General features: G+C 40.6%; 1 protein-coding gene and 1 pseudogene across 1 annotated transcript in view; both read right to left on the bottom strand.

Moving 5' to 3' along the window:
- The window catches only part of LOC114683966 (zinc finger protein 729-like), a 279,247-nt gene that overhangs the window by 81,325 nt on the left and 175,006 nt on the right, over positions 1-22,916 (bottom strand). The window lies entirely within an intron of this gene.
- Positions 2,947-9,266, bottom strand: LOC114683963 (annotated as a pseudogene).

The raw sequence follows: 22,916 nt of genomic DNA, 5'->3' as shown, positions 1-22,916 counted from the left end.
AGCAAATCCTACCAGCGTGTGCCACCACCACCGGCTGAGTGTAGCTTGGGCCTGAGCTGGGGCTCACAAGGCCACAGGCAACAGCTTTTTCATGAATTCGTAACACGAACGTTGGGCACCAGATGTTGCAGGAATGTTAAAAGTTCTTATTAATAAAATCAAACCTGAGGCCAGTTATTGGGGTCAACGCTGGTAGATCAGAGAGACAGACCAAGCCACAGCTATCTCACCTTGCCAGTTCCTCAGCTGGTCCTGTTTCCTCAGACTGGAAGCCTCTGAGTCCTCATCCGGAATGGGTCTCAGCTGAACTACTGCTCAAAAGCCTGAAAGCTTAACCAGCCGAATGCTTAACCAGCCAAAATGTTCTAGCCAAATGCCTCTAGTTTCTTGTCCTCACGCCTTATATATCTTCCTGCTTTCTACCACCACTCCCTGGGATTAAAGGCTGGCTTTCTGGGATTAAAGGCGTGTCACCATGCTTGGCTATTTCCAATGTGGCCTTGAACTCACAGAGATCCAGAGGGATTTCTATCTCTGGAATGCTAGGATTAAAGGTGTGAGTGCCACCATTTTCTAGCCTTTGTATCTAGTGGCTGTCTGTTCTCTGACCCCAGATAAATTTATTAGAGTACACAATATTTTGGAAAACACAATACCACCACAGATGGCTAATAATGTTAGAAACCTGGGGATCACTGCACGGCTTGCAGGCAGCCCAGGGGAGGTTGGAAGTGTCTTTCAAGCCACTCACTAGAGCATCCCATTCCTTTACCATTTAATAACCCGACTTTTGAGGGCCTTCCTCCAAGAAGAAAGGGTTGAATCTCAGAGGAAGCTTATACATAGTAACCACTCCTTTTTGTCTTGTGTTCAAGTGGTATACTACACGAAGAAGTCAGTGAGCAGGAAGAGAGGGTGGTAGGTAGAATACAGGTGATATGAAATGAGAGAGCGGGTATTCAGGGGGCAGAATGGTTCAAGTGTGTAGTGCAGTGGTGGTAAGGGAGGGCCTGCTGAAAGGTCAACTCAAGTGAGATGTCCATGAAGAAACTACTTGAGAACCCATTTTGCAACCCAGGTAGATAATATAAGTGCATATTATTGTATAATAATAGAGGATAGTAGAACACTTGTGGTATGAAATAATGAGCATTGGATAATGTGTACTAAATTTTTAACTGGGCATAGAGCAGGAAGAAAGGAGGAAGAATTGGAGGTCAACCAAGAGGACATCTGAAGCTTATGAAATCCCACTGTCTTACAAGTTAATAGGAAATACAATTTTTAAAACTTTGAACAGAGGGGTCGTACATGGGTAAATAATGCTGTTCCCAGACACCATGGGTATTAAACAGAACTCATTGTACCAGGTACTAGTTATCTGCCTAGGCCTTCCTGGTCAGGGAGGCCCCAGAGGCATCCCAGACAAAACAGGTCATTGCCAGTGCTCTTACTAGGCCACCATAAGTACAGGGTGTAACTGAAGACACCAAATACTTTGGTTATATGATAGAGGGAGAGCAAACTAGAACTTACCAGGGATGTCCTGCGGGCCAGGAGTCACAGGCCTGCAAAGAAAAGATGTCAGTGGTCTTATCTACCCCTGGACCCTGCATCCTACAATACCAACCGACAAGCCAGGATGTGTGCACTGCTGCATCACTGACATCACTGCTTATGGGCATCACCAACCTCTATCCTGATTGGATCTGAGACTTGCTCCATAGAGGGGAACTCATCCCTAGTACTGTAACAGGGTCAAAAAACATGGCTTGGGAATTAAAAATCCAAAGGCAGAACCTATAGATGTTTTGTACATGATCTTGTTATCTGCCATCTAAATATTCATGTTTTATAATTATCAATTTAGGCCGGGCGGTGGTGGCGCACGCCTTTAATCCCAGCACTCGGGAGGCAGAGCCAGGCGGATCTCTGTGAGTTCGAGGCCAGCCTGGGCTACCAAGTGAGTTCCAGGAAAGGGCACAAAGCCACACAGAGAAACCCTGTCTCGAAAAACAAACAAACAAACAAACAAAAAACAAAAAAACCAACCAAACAAACAAAATTATCAATTTATACTACTCTCAGCCTTGGTGAAAGAAGCATCCTCTTGTAGTTGGTAATGGGTAGTACAGTGCTGACAATAGCAACCATGTAAGATTGGATAATTGCCATTTCATCATGGCGGAGGCAGAGTCCCAAGAGTCCTTTCCTTCTTAAAGGTCTACTGGCAGTTAATGGGAGCAGTACCATTTTTTATTTAGAGTTTGGAGTAAACTCTTCAACATACTATTCTCAGTACTTCAAAACAAATTCACACATACTTTCAGGGATTTCTTTTTTCTTTTCCTTCTCTCTCTCTCTCTCTCTGTCTCTCTCCCCCACCCAAGGTTTTGGTTGGTTTTAGAAGATTTTGGGGAATTCTTTGTGTAGCGCTGGCTATTCTGAAATTTGGTCTGTAGATAAGGCTGGTCTTGAACTCACAGAGTTTCACTGGCATCTACCTCCAAAGTACATGGATTGAAGGCATGCATCACCACACCTGGCATTATTATGAATTTTTGGATGTTGAACAAGATAAATATTTTTATTATAGCATTTCCCAGGGGTTGAAGGACCAGGGTTTATTTCCCAACACACATGTAGGTGCACAACTGTTTGTAGCTATAGCAACAGGGGATGTGATGCCCTCTTCTGACATCTAAAAGCAACAGGCATACATGTAATATACAGTAATACAAGCAGGTTAAACAACCATAAACATAAAAAGAAACAAAACAAAACAAAAAAAATGAAATGAAAGAAAAAAAGACACTATTTCATTTGCAAAATTTTATTCAACATAAACTTTGTGATACTTTCTAAGATTTAAATATTCCTTAAAGAGGTTCACAAGTTTATCTTTATGTATCTTTCTACGTTATTTATTTATTTATTTATTTTTGGTTTTTTGAGACAGGGCTTCTTGGTGTAGCTCTGGCTACTTGAAACTTGCTTGCTCCGTAGACTAGGCTGGCCTCAAACTCAGAACTCAAGAGATCTTTCTGTCTCTGTTTCCTGTGTGGTGGGATTCAAGTTGTATGCTACCACTCCTGGCTATGTATATTTCTATTATGTATACTGTTTTGATTTGTAAGCATAGAATACTGTATAAATGCTATGTCACATAATTTAAAACAGTATTTTTCTCTTCAGTATGAATTTTCTGATGTTTTCTAAGAGCTGAGCACTTAGTAAAAGACTTGTCACATTTCTTACATCTGTAAGGTCTCTCTCCAGTATGAACTTCCTGATGTTTTCTAAGATTTGAATCCCGAGTAAAGAATTTGTCACATTCCTTACATTTGTAAGGTTTCTCCCCAGTATGAATTTTCTGATGTCTTCTAAGGTTGAGTACTGGGTAAAGGATTTATCACATTCCTTACATTTGTAAGGTTTCTCCCCACTGTGAATTTTCTGATGTCTTCTAAGTGTTGAGTCCTGGGTAAAGGATTTGTCACACACCTCACATTTGTGAGGCTTCTCACCAGTATGGATTCTGTAATGCCTTCTAAAGTGTGAAAGCTGATGAAAGACCTTGCCACATTCTTGACAACTACAGTGTTCCTCAGCAGTATGGGTTTTCTGATGTCTCCTGAAATTGCAATAGTGGGCAAAGGATTTGTCACAGTCCTTACATTTGTAAGGCTTCTCCCCAGTATGCCTTTTCTGGTGGCTATGAAATGCTGACAGCTGAGGAAATGACTTTCCACAATCTTTGCATTTGTAAGGTTTCTCGCCAGTATGAAGTCTTTGATGTGTTTTCAGACTTGAACGCTGGGTAAAGGATCTGTCACAGACCTCACATTTGTAAGGCTTCTCACCAGTGTGGATTCTCTGATGTGTTTTAAGATGTGATAATTCATGGAATGACTTACTACATTTTTTACACTCATACACTATATCTAGAGAATGAATTTTCTGATGCCTTCTAAACGATGAATAGTGAGTAAAGGATCTGCCACACTCACTGCATGTGTACCGCTTCTCTCTAGTATGGAGTCTTGGACATGTTTCGAGATTTGCACACTGGTTAAAGGATTTGTTGCAAATGTTGCGGTTGTGGGGCTTCTCTCCAGTAGAAATTCTCTGGGGTACACTGAGGCTTAAGGCAGTACTGAAGCATTTCCGGAATTTCCCACACTGGTGTAGTGTCTCTCCAGTGAAGATTGTTTTTTGCAACAGACTGTATACAGAGGTAAAATAGTCATGATATTCTACCTGCCTGTGCTCTTTCTTTGCAGTGTAGAGTCTCTGATCATGAGTAATGTTGGAACACAAATTTAAAGATTTCTCACAGTCTTTAGATTTGCAAGGTTCATCTCCAGTGTGCATGCTTTCATGTCTGTCTGGGTTTGATGAGTCAATAGAGGCATCCCTGTGGTTACTGCATCTGTAGTTATTAGAGTGCTCTGTAGTTTCGATTGTTCTATAAAGTGCATATTTGGAGAGGTCATGAAGCACTTTGCCAAGCTCATAACACTGACAAGACTTCTTTTCAGTCTTCACATGTTGATGGACAGGATCACATATGCAATAGTTCTCTGAAAATGAGTGCAATTCAGATTAATAGGGTTTGTCCCAAGACTAAACATTTGATAAATGACTGTCTCCCTCAGTTCTCTCTTAGGTCAACCAGCAACGACTAGAACACAGCTTTCGGTAGTCAACAATTTTCATTCACGATACTTGTATGAAATCTCAGAGAAACAGAACGAAATCCCTCAAGGTTGATCAAACAATTAATTGTGGAATCAGTAATTAGTTTTTATTTAGCAAGAAAGGGTACAGTTCAGAAGACCCAATTCCTTTTAAGATTAAAGACTTACTTAAAAAATATCAAAGGTTTTGTTTTTCAGATACCATAAAATTTTTTTCTATTACCAAGCTTTCCCTAGTCTTCTGTTGTTTTCAAGACAGCTAATCAGAGCTTTTACAATCTATAGAGTCAGAACAAACAATAGATGGGTTAGGAATTCTACAAGCAAAATGTTCTCACCCACGGAGGCCAGGTTCCTGTAATTCTCCAACATGACATCAATATACAAAGCCCTCTGAGCAGAGTCCAGGCATTCCCACTCCTCCTGGGGGAAGTCCACAGTCACATCCCTGAATGTCAACAGACCCTGCAATTAAAAAAAAAAAAAAAAACCAGTTTAATTGGGTGTGGTGGTGCACGCTTTTAATCCCAGCATTCAAGAAGCAGAGGCAGGCAGGTCTCTGTGAGCTGGAGGCCAGCCTGGTCTACAAAGTGGATGGCAGGACAGCTAGGGCTGTTATACAGAGAAACCCTGTCCCCAAAAGAAACAAACAAAAAAGTACAGATGACCAAGTGGTACCAGACAGAGTGCTTTTCTAGATATAAGTAGACTTAAGGAAATTAGTGATGTAGATGAGTGAAAACAATTATTCAAAAAGATGATCTTTAACATAGTCACATTCTATAATGGATTTTCTAACTCTGTGAAAACAGGATGAAACAATCGTCTTACAAGCAGTATACAAGAAACAAGAAATATATTTAAGGTCTGGACATGGTTATCTATCTGTCATGGATGCTGTGTTTATATCACGCAGGATCACAGCAGACATGTCTCAGGAGGAAAATTCATGATGACAAAATGTGTTTTAAACGTTGTACCTGTAGCTCATGCTAAAACACTGACACATATCAATCCTGTGTGTACTTGGGCCTTACATGACTATTCTAACAGGCTCATTGGGATGTTTAAACTCTAGGTCCAATGCCACACCATTAAATAGCAAATGGGTAGGTATGGAAGGCAGACATCATGGCTGACACCATGGGTAGAGGTTTTGGGTTTTTTTCCTCAGTAACAAGGAGCATAACAACACTGCATGCTGCCGACATTAATATATGAGATAGATAGTTCATGTAATTAATTTTATGAGACTATTTGGGCCACTGCCAAGCAGATAGAAAAATCTGCATCAGCCACATTTGACATAATCTAAAATTTACTAAAAATTAGGTATAAGGCAAATTAGACAAATAACAATCTCAGAAGTTTTCAATAATATTTCACGCCCCAAGAGTTGTAAAAATTTATGGAAGTCCAAAAACATACCAAATAATGTTTAAGTTGCCAGTAAGCATGTATATGTAAGTGTAGTAGCTGTGGATCCATTCAGAAGTGACACAGATTTCCTGTGAGTAATGAATATATTAAATTGTGTGAGAATTATAGCCCCCTTTCAGTGCTTTGCAAATATGAAAGAGCACAGAAGGATGCTCAGGAGAAAATCTGAGCTACTGTGTCTGAATTTGTAGTCCTCAGTGTGTTCCTTTTTACTATTTATGCTGTACTGCCTAACAGATTTTAGGTTAGTGGTGTTTATGACTCTTCCTTTATTTGTCTGGAAATGGAAAGTGATGACATCTTCTGTCTGAGCCCCAAGTCAGGGATAGAAATGCAAACCTGCAGGTCAGAGCCCATTCCCCAAATCTTTACTTTTAAACACTGCAGTTGCAGGATAGAGGAGTAGAGCCATGGCTCCCACAGGAACTGACTAGAGCAAGGCAATCATAAGGACTGTTCATTCTGTATGAAATGTGATGGTTTATACACATCAGTCAATGTCCTCAAGACATTATTCCTGATACATTTTGCATAATGTTATGTATGAGTCCCAGCCAGAAAGGGCTGCATAGTGGGATCCTGTTTGGGACAGTGAGATGGGGTTGGGCCATGGATGACACAGTGATATCTCCAGTTTGGGAAGTTGCCACTGAGCATCCTAACCAAGTGGGTGATGTGAGCAGCAATTCTTCTGAGACAAACAGATATTAGGTGTCAACAAACACATGGACGAATCAACAATGTTTTGATAGTAAACACCAAAGAGAAATACAAGTAGGCTACAATCTAATGTTATATTCTAGAACACCAATTTCATGGCATGATCAAGGCACATGTGCCAGCCATGTTCTACACTTTCTAGTGTGCTTAACCAAGTGTTATTTAGTATTAAGAACCAAGATTTTTTGCCTCCTTTGCTAACTATTAAGTGGGCATAGCTTTCTGTTTTGCTTTCTGGATTCTCTAGTCAATTCTGTTATCCTCCTGTCTCTCTTAATTCCACACATTTCTAAATTTGTAGCAACCAGTCCTTGCATTTTAATATACATTTTTATAAGCATGATTGAAGGAGATTGCACAGATTCCATAAATGGAGTCTACATACTTCATGAGGCCTCACTCAACAAGATATAAGGATATAGACCATTCTCTGTAGCAATTGGGCTTCAGTTTTACTTTTCCCTTGAGTCAGTATTTGGATATCCTGGAATTAGCTCTGTAGAAGAGGCTAGCCTTGGATTCATAGAGATCTGCCTGCTTTTGCCCACAAAGTGCTGGGATTAAAGGTGGAAAGCATGGCCACCAGGCCCCAACATTTGTTTTTGTTTTTGTTGTTGTTGTTCATGTGTCACAGAGGAAATATTTTCCAAATTACAGGTCATAAGTGAATATGGGATGTGTACCCTCAAAACAAAGCAAAATGGGAGGGAAGGGGCTGATATCTAGCATTTACTGAGATTTACACAAATTAAATACCAAGGAAATAAAACTGCTATTCAACCAATGGGTAAATGATCTGAATAGAACCTTGTGAAGAGTGATATACAAATGGCCAATAAATGTTGCAAAGAGTGTTCAGGATCCATAAAATGTTTGGAAAAACAAACTAAATCTACTTTGAAATACTGCCTCACCCCAGGCAGAGTATGGCTGTCATCAATCACTCTGACAATATGTGTTAGAGATTATGTGGAGAGAAAAGAACCATCATGAACTGTTGGTGTGTGTGTGGGAGAGTGTAAATTAATACAGCCATTGTGGGAACCAGTTTGGAGATTATTGAAAAAATTGAAGATAGAACTATTGTAGGACTCAACAATGTTGCTCCTAGGAACATAACCAGAGGACTCCATACCCCACTGTAGAAATATTTACACCCCATGTTTACAGCTGCCATATTCAACATAGCAAAGTACTGGAATGAACCTAATTGTCTATCATCAGATGAATGGATAATAAAAAGTGGTATACATATAAAATAGAATATTATCCAGCTGAAGAGAAATGTGTAATAAAATTCTGCAGGAAAACAGATGACTCAAAATATATAATATTAAGTGCAGTCATACAGTATCAGAGAGAAGAAATCATATTTTCCTTCACATGAATAACTTTGCTATTAATATATATGGGAAACAACATACATGTGGGCATAGCAGAATCTAGAAAAAAGAGAACAAGAAAGGTTAACAATTATCAGGGCTTGAGCAAGTAGGACTGAATTCAGGTAATGAACACCAGTTATGAAAAAGGATATAAAGGGTATTGCTTTTCTTCTAATACTGTCATAGGCTTTTTGGTTTTGTTGGTGGATGACTACATCAAAATATATTTTATTGTTAAAACATAAAATCAAATGTGAGACTCCAGAGTTGAGTTCAAGGCCAGCCTAGTCTACAAGGTGCGTTATAGGACAGCCAGAGATACATTGAAAAACTCTGTTTTCAAAACAAAACAAAACAAAACAAACACTACAAAGGTCATTGAGTTGTATAATCTTTTTGTCTGGTAATTTCAGTATGTGAAATTTTTGTTGTTTCTTTGCAACGTTTTTTATAATAAAGTTAAAAAATTATCAGAAACAAAAAATAGAGTCACTGTCTCAAAATATAACATTTCTAGAACAATAGTGGACATGAGCACTGACCTGAGACATGTTTACTGGAGAATCAGCCTTTTCTTTCCATTTCTCTTCTTTGAGTTTCTCTTGCAGGAATAATGAACGATGGCTTGCTGCCCTTTCATACAAGGAGTCAAAAAGGAAAAGCAAAAATTACTACTGAAAGCTGTGAAAGAACAATGAAAAGACCCAAACAACAGATTACAACCAGGTGTCCAGTCCATGATCCCAAATCCAGGAAATCATGGACTGACACAGGAAGCTTGGAGAGAAAACTGTTAAACATATTGTTGCCTCCAGAAAAATAGACTCTTTAATTGATGGAGACATAAGTGCATTTCAAGATAGTCCTGAGTTAACACAACTGATTTCACTAAAGCAGCACTGCAGATAATAAATTAGAAACAGAAGAGACACAGGAGAGTCAGAGGAATCATCCTTGAGAACATGAGAAATAACAATTTTTTTCTTTGTTTGTTTGTTTTGTTTTTTGGAGACAGGGTTTCTCTGTGAAACAGTCCTGGCTGTCCTGGAACTCACTCTGTAGACCAGGGTGGCCTCAAACTCACAGAAATCTGCCTGCCTCTGCCTTCCAAATGCTGGGATCAAAGGTGTGCACCACCACTGCCAGGCTAGGAAATAATAAATTTCATGCTAACAATAGATAAATACAGGAGAACTGTAAAGTAATCATCCATAGGCAAGACAGCAAATCACAAATTCTCAAAAAGAAGGAAGAAAAATACTACCATTAATCCAACCAGCAACATCAAAAACCAAAACATAGGGAATGAAAACCCTATCAACAAAATATTTAGCCATCAGTAGCACATGTCTTCAATCCCAGCATTTGGGAGGCAGAGGCAGGCAGATCTCTGAGTTCGAGACCAGCCTGATCTACAGAGTTATTCCAGGACAGCCACGACTACACAGAGAAACCCTGTCTAGAAAACCAAAAACAAACAAAAATATTTAGCCACTCTGGAAATCCATAGAGAGAATCCTCAATTAATAAACAAATCCTCATCTTAAGTAAGTCTAACACATGACCCTCAAAGGGTCTGTACCTGAAACACCTGAATTTTTTTTTTTTTTTACAATAACTGTATTTCAGTTAAGTCATGAACACTGTATTTACACATGAGGTTTTCTGGTGGTTCAAAGCCTGAACCTAGTTTACAAGCCCACCAGTCAGTGACTGATTGCACACTCCACTGTGCTTTTAGTGTGACCATCTAGCACCTTACTACTTCGGGTCACCAGACAATATGATGTTAATCTCACGCTTAAGTGTTTAAATAACCACATATATATAATATATATAAATACACACACATACATACAAATGAATACATTTGAAAGGAATCTCCTGTTCTCTATATAGAAAAGGCTGGCCTTCAAACACATCCAAATATGATACATCCTCTCATGTTTACCAAGGTAACTATCATCTAAGAAGAAATGGCTCGTTTTAGAAAAGTTTTTAAGTCTATTTCCCAAAGAACAAGGTGCAATAATTAACATTCTTATAGCTCATGTAAGAGCAATAAACACTGCAGGCAAAAAGGCAGGAAAGGTCTCTCTGCATGCAGCTGCAACAGTGTTGCCGATGATACTGATTTCAAAGTACATTCCATTATAGTCAATATTTCATTCAGTAAGAAGAAATCTCAAATCATCATCCCCTTTCATGATTAAATGGATGATATATTCATACAGCAATTACTATCAATGTATTTGGGAGGTGAATTTCAAAATTTTACTTTTTATACCAAATAGGAGACAGTTTCTCTTTGTTTGTGAACACTGAAAAGAACTGTCAGAAATGGAAATAAAAGGGAAGCAAGAGCTATTGGTGTTTCCAAATGTCATCTGCTCTGTGTGGTCATTCAGAGACCACCCTACCACTGTGATTACATATCCAGTGACAGAGATCTAGACAAGAACTCCAGCAATCCAAACCAGAATCGTGCTAGACTTGAACAGTACTGTGCAAAATAGCCTGGTTCTCAGCTCCTGTCGCTTAGTGACTATTACAGATATTTAAAGAGCATTCGCCAATGAAACAAATGTAGATGTAACCAGCTGTCTTATTAAATAAGAAACACAGAACCAATGCAAAGAAGAAAGCCCAGAGATCAGAGCTAAGAGTCTTACCCTGCAGCTAGCCTCTTCAGCCAAGAGACCTCTCCAAAAGAGAGCTACTTCCTGTCTGTTTGTCTTTATATAGACTTTCTGTTCTGCCTTCTCATTGGTTGTAAACCCAAACACATGACTGCCTCGTCACTGCCTGTATGTACAGCCCTCCAGGTCTTCTATGGTATTGAGATTAGAGGCGTGTGTCTCCAATGTTGGCTGTATCCTTGAACAAACAGAGATCTACCTAGCTCTGCCTACCAAGTGCTGAAATTAAAGGTGTGCACCACCACCGCCAAGCTCTTGCTATGGCTCTAATAGCTCTGACACCTGGGCAACTTTATTTATTAACATACAATTAAAATCACATTTCAGTACAAATAAAATACCACCATATTTCCCCCTTTCTATTTTAATAAATAGAATAAAAAGAAAAAGGTTATAACTAACAAAAGAAAAACTATATACAAAAGTACAATAAGTATATACAATATATACGAGTAATAAATACCTAAACAATGTCTAGTCCATTTGTATTTGACAAATTCAGAGAAAATAATTACATTATCTATCCTATTTTGGTAAGTCCAAAATGTACCTAATTCACTTTCTACCCTAACTAGTATTCAATTATAACTAACTAATCTTCAACTATAACTAACTAATATTCAACTATAACTAACTAATCTTCAACTCCCTCAGAGACCCAAGAAGGAAATAATATTGCCTAATAACAATAAAAACAGGAAGTACATGCAAGCAACTTCCAAAAAATTGTGAGTTGACAGAAACAGCCAGCTGCCTGGACAGTCACCTGAGGTTTCACCACAGTGTTGGGGCATCATCTTCAGCCTATAGGCTTAGCGTATCTGACAGACTCATTTGTGAAGTAGGATGTACACAAGGTCAACAGGTCAACCTCACATTGGGTGAGATCAGGCCCTGTACCAGAAACACCTGAATTCCACTAGTGTCCTGTCATGATTCAGCATTTTAAATTCTGGAAATTGTTGATGGTTTTTGAATTCAGCTGTCCATTCTTCTTGGCTGTGTATATATGGCTTCATCTCAGCATCCCGTTCTTCTCCACATCCCTCTATTAAATGCCAGTCTACTATTGAGAGGCGTGAGCTTAGTTACTCTTCAAGAATAACTATTTCAGCTGCTGTTCCATTGTATAACAGAAGCCATCGGCCCACTGCCTATTCAGCGGCCTTCGGAGAAAAGGGCACTGTACCTTTTCCAGATTGCAAAGGCCACTTCAGGGATGGTGCCATATTGTCCTGGCGTCAGAAGATGCCTTTTGATAAAGCCATAACCACACTTGGTTTGGCAAGAATCAGTAGTCTTTTGTTTCATGTTCTGTCTGTTCATTTTGTCCTGTTGATTCGAGGATACTTTGTTGTCCAGTGGCTAACTTTTGCCACAATGAAAGTTAACTCTATATGCAGTTTCTTCAATGCCCATATTTCCTCTGAAGTAGATTGGTACTGCCAGGAGCCGACATGTCTCAAAAAAGAAAAATTTTCTAAGTTATTAAAACATTTTAAATGCCATATTCTGTAGATCTCTAAAGGGTTTGAAGATGACCTGTCTATCTAAAATATATCTGCTCAATTTTTAAAATATATCTAATATGACTACAAATTCTGTTGTAATGTCTAACTACTAACTTTCATTTCTTTATATCCTAATAGTTGGTAATAATAACGTTCAAGGATCAGAAAATTGCATTGTTAAATGAATGGTATAAGTACAATTAGAAGTATACATAACATTTTCTAACAATATCAATTTCAAATTTGTATACAATATAAAACAATCCAATCCAATGTAAAGTATTTAAAACTAGTAATCGTCTTTTTCTTCTTTTCTTTTTTTTTTAAACAAGTTTTTTAATTTGTTAATTGTATTTTGGTATACCCTCAGAGGACTCCACATTGAACTCCACAGGTATTTGCTCACCCTTGTTCATTGCTGCTCTATTCCCAATAGCTACAAAAGGGAAACAACCTAAATGTCCTTCCCCTGACAAAAAGATAATGAAAATGTGGTTGATATACACTATGGAATGTGACTCAGCTGTTAAAAAAAATTGAAATCACTGGGCGGTGGTGGCGCAAGCCTTTAGTCCCAGCACTCAGGAGTCAGAGCCAGGCAGATCTGTTTGAGTTCGAGGCCAGCCTGGGATACAGAGTGAGTTCCAGGACAGGCACCAAAACTACACAGAGAAACCCTGTCTTGAAAACAAAACAAAACAAAAAATGGATATTAAAATCATTAGCTTTTCAGCTAAATGGATGGACTTAGAAAAGATCATATTGAGTGAGGTAACCCAGACTCAGAAAGACAGACACTGCATGTCCTCTCTCATAGGAAGCTCCCAACTTCAAATCTTCAGATGTGAGTACACAACCTGGAGTTACTGCAGTAACCAGAACTCCAGGCATCAGAAGCCTGCTTTGAAACTGAGGTCACAGCTGTCCAAGAGACTCCCAAAACACTGTAGCCTATTGATGTTGCTCATGGTTGCCTCACAGAGGTAGAAGGGGAGTCTCTTTTTGAAGAAGCCATGCACTTCAGACACAGATCCCAGAGGACTAGAGATGGTTATGACCTTAAAGCCTCCTCCCTGGAGACTAGTTTTCATGGTACTAGAAGGCAACATTCAAGTTTCCAAAGTAGGGAGCCAGCCAACAGTCCTACCCAGCTATGACACCCATGAACCACAACAATGATCTGCACTGCATGATAGCCCTAAGGGTGCAAGAGTGACACACAGACCTTGGTGGTAACCAACAGCTTCTAACTGGATTAAGACACTGTCAACAAGAGGGAAATCATGCCTGGTATTAGAAACCTAGGTAGTTTCCCTAGGGCTAGTGAAGGCATGGATCTTGGAGGAAAACCTACAATCACTATTTTACCAAATCAGCATAATCCCTAACTGCATTCTGAATATTTTCCTTATTCACAGAGATAAATGTAGTTCTCACACCTCATCAAGAAAAATTCTTTTAGCAATACATGGAGATTATTACAGAGAACCACAATCAGTGAAAATGCAGAGTTGTGATGCTCTGTCTCAACCAACATATAAGGACCACAACTCCTTCCCCTCAGGCTCAGGGAACACTGAGAAAGAAGGGTGGGAATAGTGTAAGAGCCAGAGGAACAGGATGTTTGCTCTGACATTGTGTTTCCTAGAAATGCCAGAGAAGCTAGACATATAAAATCATACAAACATGGCTGCCTAAACATGAGCTGAACAAGGACAACACCAAGAGACATGCTAACATGGAAGGGAGAAGGCTCATTAGGCCTCAACCCTAGTTAAACACTAAGGAATTCTGAGAGCTGGAAAAACAGTCTTCCCCAGGGAAGAGTACACCACATGGATATCCATTACCAAATGTTCATCCCTGAAAACATACAGACTGAGTAGGTTGTATTTTTATGTTTACAAATATACACAAATATACAACAGCAGTTAAAGAAAAACATAAATGCCTCTAGAAGGTAGAGAATGTGTTAGACAACCAAAACACAAAAATTCTATAAACAATAAATAATCCTGGAGGTATTAACTTTCATCATTGTATAATATACTAAAATCATAGAAATGAAAGCAAATTAATATTGGTTTGAAGACATGATCAGTGATGTGCATGGAAAAAAGACAGCATCACTCACATGCTTAGTCAAATACAATTTTATTTGCCTCCTATTATGAATTCTTCTGTAGAACTTGTCATACCTGCAATACGATAATTGTGACATTTTTCTCAGTGGAAGTTTCTAGAAATATTTCTAAGCTATTTCATGTCACACTTCCACATTCATTTGAACCCCTTGGAATCAATCTTCACCAATCCCTCCAAATACCTAGAGCCTTAGCTACTGTCTCCTCTTTCTCCATCTTCCAGGCCTCTTGGTTCTGCTGTGAGCAGGTGGGTGATCAGTGAGATTTTTCAGAGACCACCTGGATTTCTAACACAATACTGTGCTCAGTAGATGAAGAGGAATCTACAAGTGATTCCCCAATTGTCATGAAGGGTCAAAATATTGAAAATATTTAGAAAGCATTTTCAGTTAATATAACTTGAATGCCACTTCTAATCACAGTTCATTCAAATCTCAGGGGCAGAAATGGAACTGAATGATTGGGATGAGAATATCATACACTAGTGAGGTTCTGAATTTATCAGGGTCAGATATGATGGAAGCCTTACACCTCTGAAAAGGACTCACAAGAACAGAGATCATTTCATGAAATTTTTCTTTGTTCCCCTGAGGATTTCACTTTACTCTGTGAGATGTCACACAGGTCAACACAATAGTTTTCCCAGGAACCCTGAGCAAGAGCAAGGGAGACTACAAGAAAACTATTCTCACCCTTAGAAATCAGAATGCTGCAATTCTGCAACATTCAGTCTCTGTACAAAGCCCCTAGGGAAGGGTCAGGCATTGCCCCTCCTCCTGGGAGAAGTCCACAGTCACACAACTGGCTGTCAACAGATCACACAAAAGAACCATTAGAAAGGTTGTGTTGGTGCACTTTTAAATCCTAGCACTTGGTAGAAACAGGTGGGTGGAACTCTGTGAGTTCCAGTCCAGCCTGGTCTACATGGTGAGTTTGGGCCAGACAGAGCAACACTGTGAGTTCAGGTCTCAAACACAGCAAACACAGGAACCAAAAAAAAAAAAAGTTTGGTCATGTGTCCATGGACAGGAGTGCTTTTCTTGAACTGAGGATACAACAGACTATTGTAGACATTTTTCTGATGTAGATGAGGTGTTATAAGTATTTAAAAGACACTTTCTAGTAACATCCTACTCTATAATGTTTTTTTCTTTTTTGTTTTTGTCTTTTTATTTTGTTTTGTTTTGAGATAGGGTTTCTCTGTGCATATATCTCAGACAGAAAATTAATGGTAGTAAAAAGTTTAGTTTTAAATGTTAATGTTTACAACCATACAAGGGGAACTGGATATATATCTGATTCAATTCAATCTGCATGCATTCCTGGAGGGCCATAGGTGACCAGTGGAAAATCCTCTGTCTGTTCCTGTCTTGCCCAGAAACTCAAGAGTCTTGGAGAGTCCCACCCCCTGAGTCCCTGTTAATGGCCAATGTTTCAGCCTTCATCGCCAAGCGGTACTTCCGGCCCCAATGTACTTTTCCACTAGGTCACTGCACACACTACAAAGAGTATAAAAGCCGACCCTCCACTCAGGCCTCTGATGCCTCAGGCCTTACAGTGGCAACCACTGTTCTGTGTCTCCATTAAATCTGTGTGTGTGTTGTTTCCTGGTGTGACTTTGTGTTTGTTATTCCTTGTCTCCCGACTGCAAAGATGCCCTTGTTCTGAAAAAACCTTACTTCTTTTCATGACTAATGCCTAAGACTTTTCCAGGGATGCCAAGTCCTCAGATACCCACCTATAACATGGGATTTAGGGTGGATGAATGTAGATTTCAAGAGCTTTTTCCTTTCCAGCAAAGCAAAGAGAATCATGTTTGCAAATATCGACAGATTAAGTTGAAATATTCTACTAGGGTGTCCTTATACGATATTATGGCAGCCGGACTGTGGTGGGGAGGCACAATTGGATGCATCTGAGTTCTAGGCCAGCCTGGTCTACAGAGTGAGTTCCAGGATGACAAGGGTAAGATATCCACAGCAGAACTTCGGATCCAGCTTTATTATGAACAACCAAGAAATGCTCCCCGGTCCCTCCCCTCCCGTGTCCCAGCCCCGCAGCTCCTCTGACCTGGGAGGTTCCAGGGCCGCCGGGCTGCGGTTCCCGCCACTGCGCTGCTGACTGGTGACTTTCCCAGGCCGCCCGGGCGGCGACTGCGGCTCCGGGGAGATTTCGCGTCCCCCGCGACCCCCCGCCGGGTCTGCACCACGTGGTTCCCTACAGTGCAGGCCCCGGAGCAACGACAGGGAATGGAAAGTTGACACTTCTGCCTTCAGCTCTTCAATTTAGCTGGTCTTATTCTAAAGGTTTCCCAGCTTCCGTTTACGTCACTCTTCTATCCCCTCCCACTCCCCTCCCTTCATCTACACTGATGTAAACACCAACAGCCTCCCATCCTCTGTTTCCGGTTGTGTGTCGCCGCACAGTGAACCGTCCCTCCCACTTGGTCTCAGGCTGCCTTCCACACAGCTCCAGCTGTCAGGCTGCCCTGCACCCGCTCTGCACAGCCTCCCCACATGCTCGCTGCCAGCCTGGACCAGAACTGGATCTAGGAGGACGCTGCACCCCGGTGTCTGACCTCCACAGTGATTCTGATACTTCTAGATAAATAACAAGCAAACTAACCTCGATTTAACTACCAGCCCCCTCGGGCTACAATTTATAGAAATGATAACAGGGTAAATTCAGATGCCAGCGTCCCATCGCTAACACAAACATGACAAGTCAAAACCAAATACTGCAGTTGTGACTTGTGAGAGACACATCAGGAACTTGGATTTTGAAAAGAATTAGGTGTCTCCAAAAGTCAGTGGTCAGTCCACTGCTATCAGTCCACTAAGCACATCCCGCGCTGTACCGCTCTCACCACTAGATGGTGGTCTTGTCATTTTACTAACTCGGGAACAAGTTCTCATGCTAAGGGTGGTTTTTAGATAAAATATAGACTCTTTTTTTTTTTTTTCTTTAATGCAATGGTGAATGCAGAGACGCTTGCTGTCCCAGATGCAGTAAATAAGGAAGCGTCCAGTTATGTCACTCCTCTAACTTCTCCTCCGGCCTCTCTATCCTCCACCTACACTCACCAAGGGCCAACACCCTCCCCTCCCCAACACCTGTCCCTCCCACTAAAGTCAGTGGCTCTGGGAACACTGAGGTGGAGGAGGAGGAGAAGGAATAAGAAGGGAAAGAGGAGGAAGGCCTAAGACATGCCATTCTCTAGACTCCACACAGCTGTTGTAATCAGTAACTAACAGCAGCTGTACTGACCTGCATGGACCTCACACTAGACCACTATCAGTCTAGGAAAGGGAAAGGCTCACAGGGCCCACCCTTTACATCTCAAATGTTGGCGATGGATGCATTGTAGAAGAATCACTGCCTTTTAGTCCTCTGCTGAACCCACCAGGCTCCAACACATAGCTCCAAACCCACAGTCTCACATTGGCCCTGGTTAATCTCAGTGGGTCCCAAGTAAAATGAACAGAGAGGAACATAGTAAAGATTTGTTGGGATTGTGGACCAGGATAGTAGAGGTAGAAGGTTAGAGTGGGCAGTTTTTGAGGTGTAGGCACACAAATACACACAGAGTGTGTGTGTATATACATATAGATGTGTGTGGATGTGAAATATCTAATAATAGACTTTGTTGTGGTTGGTTTTTTTTTGGGGGGGGGTACAGAGTTTCTATGTGTAACCCTGGCCATCCTGGAACCCGATTTTTTAGAGTAGATAGTGCTTGCCTTGAAGTCCCAGCAATCTGCCAGCTTCTTCTTCAGGAGTGCTGGGATTAAAGGCATGTGCCACCATCCATAGCTCAGAAGTTTTTTAAATGAATATACCAGTCTGTAGTTTCTTTTTGGCTGTATCATTATCTGGTGGTTTGTTTACTTATTTGTTTGTTTAGGGCTTTTCTGTTTAATAGCCATGACTTGTCTATTATTCACTTTGTAGACCAGGCTGGCCTTGAACTCACTGAGATCCATCTACCTTGGCCTCTGAAATGCTGGATTTAAAGGTATATGCTACCATGTTCAGCTCATTAACTGATAAAAATAACAGGTAATACTGTGAGCCACAAAGTCTTCCTTTTTTGTGTCAATTAGTATTTTAAGTATCTTTGCTGTTAGTTTTTCTCTGGATTTTTTTTTTTTTGTTTGTTTGTTTTTTGTTTTTCGAGACAGGGTTTTTCTGTGTAGCTTTGCACCTTTTCTGGAACTCACTTTGTAGACCAGGCTGGCCTGGAACTCACAGAGATCCGCCTGCCTCTGCCTCCCGAGTGCTGGATTAAAAGCAGGCATCACCACCACCTGGCTGGAGTTCTGATTGAATCCTGTCAGTCTGGTCATAGGGTTCTTTGAAGGGTGACATTTTATAACTGCTTTAGTCACATTGCTACTGATGTTCTGTAAACATATCTATTTTATGTTGCTTTAAATTTGGTATGTTATATTCATCTATTTCACTTAGTTTCCAATTTAGTGTAACAGAAGTCTTTGATGTCAGTTAACAAGACATCCAGTTGATCACACATTTCTATCATGTAGGCAGTGCAGTTATCTTGGCTAATTGTCAAGACATAAAGGTAGTGGCACACACCTTTAATCCCAGCACCCAGGAGGCTAAGGCAGGCAGATCTGTGTGAGTTTAAGCCTAGCCTGGCCTACAGAGTAAGTTCCAGGTCAGCAAAGGGTACACAGGAAATAGCAAAAAAATATAACAACAAAAAGTAATGTTGGGCAAGGTCATGCAAGCCTTTTAACCCAGCACTCAGAAGGGAGGGGCAAGGGGAACTCTGAGTTCAAGGCCAGCCAGCTCTACACAGTAAGTCTCTGACAGCTGGAGATAAACAGAGACATTGTCTTAAAACAACATAAATTGTTCCCTGAGGAAGAGCTTTCATGGTACCAGAAGCATCATGCAAGCTTCCAGAGGAGGGGGCCAACAAACAGTCCTAGCCAGCTATGATGTCTACACATCACATCAACTGTCATCCTGGAACAGTAGCCCTAAGAATGTAGTAGTGGCAAGCATACCTTGGTGGTAACCAACATCTCTTTCATTGGACTTAAGATCTTCTTAATAAAATAGAAACTGTGTGTAGTACTAGAAATCTTGCTACCTACAGGTGCTGGTGAAGACAAAAATTTTAGAGGACAAGAAACAAGTACCACTTTACTAAACCATCACAATCCCTAGCAAATAACTGAACATTTTCCCTTATACCCACAGGTAAGCTTAATCTTCACTCCTCATCAAGGGAACTTCTCTTTTCAACAGAAACCACTACAAAAATCCACAACTAATCAAAATGCAGAGTTGTGGAGACCAGGCCCACTGGATACATCTGTAAAACACTCCTGCACCTAAGGCTCAAGTATCATTTTTGAAGAATGAGTATAAAGATTAAAAGAGGCAGAGGACCAGGGAGTTTGTTGTGAGATTGTGTCTCCTAGTGTATTAGTCAGGGTTCTCTAGTGTAACAGAACTTACAGAATGAATATATATAATGGAGATTTATTGGAATGACTTACAGGCTGCTGTCCAGCTAATCCAACAATGGCTGGCTGTAACAGAAAGTCTAAAAATCCAGTAGTTGCTTAGTCCACAAAGCTGGATGTTTCGACTGTTCTTCAGTATGCTGGAATCCCAAAGAAGTAGGCTCCAATGCCAGTGAAGGAATGGATGTGCTAGCAAGAAAAGGAGCAAACAAACAGGCAGTGAGCAAAATGATTCCTCTTTCCATGTCTTCATATAGTCTTCCAGCAGAAGGTGTGGGCCAGATCAAAGGTGTGTGTCCTTCAGACTCAAGATGTAGATTAATGGCATTTGGCTTCCAATCTCAAAGCTCTAGACTAAAAGTGGATTCAGTCCCTTCAAAACAAGCAAAAATAATCTCACAGGTGTGCCCTCCATTTCTGCATTGTAGTTCATTCCAGATGTAGTCAAGTTGGCAATCAAGAATAACCATCATACCTAGAAATGCTAGAAGCTTTGTCTATAAATCTCCAACACGACCTCCCAAATGTGTGCATGCCAAAGAAGATGGGGAAAAGCCCACAATATCTCAACCCTACACAGAGAACTACAGGCAACCGGAGGATGCTGGGAGCATGAGAAATAGTCTCCCTCAGAGAAGAGCACACCAACTGGTTATTCAATACCAAATAGTCAGCACTGAAAACATGCATATAATGCCAGGCAGTGGTAGTGCACACCTTTCATCCCAGCACTCAGGAGGCAGACAGGAGGATCTCTGTGAGTTCAAGGCCAGCCTGGTCTATAGAGCGAGATCTAGGATAGGCACCAAAACTACACTGAGAAACCCTGTCTTGAAGAAAAAATAGAAAAAGAAAAATAACTAATGTTAGCATAAATATAGGGAAAAGAGGTCATACACTGCTGTGAGAATGAGAACCAAAGAATGATCTTTTGAAATTAGTCTGGATGTCACCCCAATAAATGAATAAATGAAAGAAAGGAAACTACAGTGTGACACAAAGCACTGATGTGTGACACTATTCCTATGGAAACAATGACAACATCTACTTATCACAGTTGAGGGACCAGTGACAAACCAAAGCTGGGACAAACCAAACCAAAGTCTAAGTTGGTGAACCAATGAAGTTTCTGTTTGTTTTCTTAATTAGAGCTGTTTTGTCTTCATGCATGTCTGTGTTCCATGTGTTTCCCTGGTGCTCAGTGTGGCCAGAGGAGGGCATTGGATGCTCCGGAGTTGAGGTTACAGATTGAGTGCCTATGTGAGGGTGCTGGGAATTCAAAGGGAGTCTTCTGAAAGAGCAAATGGTACTCTTAACCACTGAGTCATCTCTAAAGTCAAGTTGACCAGTGAGTTTTATTGGGCTGACATTCAAGAGTGTGGGTGAGTGGTTACTTATAGAAGCACAAAGGACTCAATTACAGCTGCATCACCTTGTGAGGGTGATGTCTAATGATGCCGGAAACAAGGGAATCACTGCAAAGCTCAAGGGAGGTTGGACATGTCTTTCAAGCCACTCACTACCTTCTCCAGGCAGCTTGTCTTGTCTGGTCCAGACAGCTTGACTGTGTCTGCTCCATCCCTTGTCTGAGCATCTTCTGTGCAGCTCAGCTTGTCTGACAGTGTCAGCAGTCGTTACTGATTATATGTGCTTGAGGCAGGACCTCCCTAGTAAATCTTGCCAGTTTCTGCAACTTCCTCAATCTTTTGTCTATTTCTTTTTTGTTTGTTGGTTTTGTTTTTGTTTTTTGAGACAGGGTTTCTCTATGAAGCTTTGCGCCTTTCCTGGAACTCACTTGGTAGCCCAGGCTGGCCTCAAACTCACAGAGATTTGCCTGGCTCTGTCTCCCGAGTGCTGGGATTAAAGGTGTGCGCCACCATTGCCTGGCTTGTGTCTACTTCTAAGCTTTGGGAGATTCCCTGTTTTACTGATTGTATCACCTCACATAGAGAATCGTTCTTTTACCTGTCTGTTAATATCCAGCGTTTTAAGGATTTTTTTCCAAGATGGAGGTGTTTAATCTCAGAAAAAAACTGTAACCACTCCTGAGCATGAACTCTGAGGACTGCCATCTTACCAGTGAGCATTTGCCCATCATGTTCATTGCTGCTTTACTGACATTATCTAGATATGCAACCACCCCAGATGTCCATCAACTGATCATGGGTAAATTAAAATGTGATAGAAATCTACAAATGTCTATTACTTAGCTGTAAATAAAAATCAGAGTGTGAAATCTAGATTTAAATGTAGGCAACAAGACAATATGATGAGTGATGCCACTTAGTCCCCAAAGGTCAAACCTGACATGTTCTCTTCCAAATGTGGGTCATAGTTTCAAACTTTGTGTGTGTGTGTGTGTGTGTGTGTGTGTGTGTGTGTGTGTGTGTATTAGTAAGACTACGTGTAGAAGCCAGGAAGCTATACATAAATCATTAGTAGGGAGATGCAAGAAGAGAGGATGCATAGTAGAATATAGGCGATATGAAATTAGAGAGTGGGTATTATGGGGGCAGAATGGTTCAAGTATTTAGTGGTGTGGTGGCAAGAGTGGGAGCTGTTAAAAGGTCAACTCAAGCGAGATGTCCATGAAGAAACTACATGGGAATCTATCATTTTGCAACAGAAGTAAATAATACAATAGAGGATGGTAGAACATATGTGCTATAAATGTTAATGTGTGCTAAATGTTTAACTGGGCATGAGACAGGAAGAAAGGAGGAAGAATGGGTGGGTTAACCAAAAGGATGTATGAAGAGGCCTCATGAAATCCCATTGTCTTACAGGTTAATAGTAAACATAATTTTAAAACTTTGAGC

The sequence above is a fragment of the Peromyscus leucopus genome, chromosome 1 (genome assembly GCF_004664715.2).
Source record: "Peromyscus leucopus breed LL Stock chromosome 1, UCI_PerLeu_2.1, whole genome shotgun sequence".
Lineage (NCBI taxonomy): Eukaryota > Metazoa > Chordata > Mammalia > Rodentia > Cricetidae > Peromyscus > Peromyscus leucopus.
Note: the sequence above shows the minus strand (reverse complement) of the source record. Positions and strands in the feature narration are given on the sequence as shown.